Raw genomic sequence first — 938 nt, 5'->3', positions numbered from 1 at the left:
GAGGCGACGGCGAAGACCCCACAAAAACAGCGCATTCCCCGCTGGCTGAAAGCTGTTCCGACCTGTTTGTTGTCTTTGGGAAATATTAACAAACCGGTCTGTAGGCCACTCATGGCCGTACGAGGAAGAGAAGCCGCAGGCAAAATAAGCCAAGTTTAACAAACCCACAGCTCTGGCATACCTAAAACTTTGCTCTCCTTCTAGCACCCCTCTCATCGTATATCTCTGAATCCCAGCCAAACCGTTATTTATGTATAATTTTTACATTGTTGTTAATCTTATTATTGCTCTTAAGGTTTTCAGCACGTGTAACGTTACGCTTATGTTAAGCACTCTGTCTTCAGGCCATAAGTGGCCCACCGTGACCATCCGACCGCCGTGTCATCCTCAGCTAAGGATGCGGATAGGAGGAGTGTGTGGTCAGCACACAGCTCTCCCGGTCGTTATGAAGGTGTTCTTTGACCGGAGCCGCTACTATGCGGTCGAGTAGCTCCTCAATTGGCATCACGAGGCTGAGTGCACCCCGAAAAATGGCAACAGCGCATGGCGTCCCGGATGGTCACCCATCCAAGTGCCGACCACGCCCGACAGCGCTTAACTTCGGTGATCTCACGGGAACCGGTGTATCCACTGCGGCAAGGCCGTTGCCTAACATTACGCTTATGTAGGCGAGTTAATCGGACGCCTAGAATTGGTACGAGGTAAGATGAACTTGTACGATTAAACGCTAGTGGGCCCAGGGGTCAGGGAGCACCGCGGCTTCCGGCGAGGTGATCGGTACGAGCGACTCCAGGTACAAAGACTGACAACTTTGACGAAAATAGGGAAAATTGCGGTATGGGATGGTAAGACGGCTGTCACTCGCATAGCCTTCATGCAGGGAAGAATGCGACAAGACGTGGTGCAGTGTCAGACAAGCTGAAAGATAGCTTCTTACA

The 938-nt window shown here is 51.3% G+C and overlaps 1 pseudogene; it reads right to left on the bottom strand.

Moving 5' to 3' along the window:
• Window positions 1-531: 531 nt before the first annotated feature.
• Window positions 532-649, bottom strand: LOC124561999 (annotated as a pseudogene).
• Window positions 650-938: the final 289 nt, after the last annotated feature.

Source organism: Schistocerca americana, chromosome 1 (genome assembly GCF_021461395.2).
Source record: "Schistocerca americana isolate TAMUIC-IGC-003095 chromosome 1, iqSchAmer2.1, whole genome shotgun sequence".
Lineage (NCBI taxonomy): Eukaryota > Metazoa > Arthropoda > Insecta > Orthoptera > Acrididae > Schistocerca > Schistocerca americana.
This window is presented reverse-complemented; position numbering and strand designations above follow the sequence as displayed.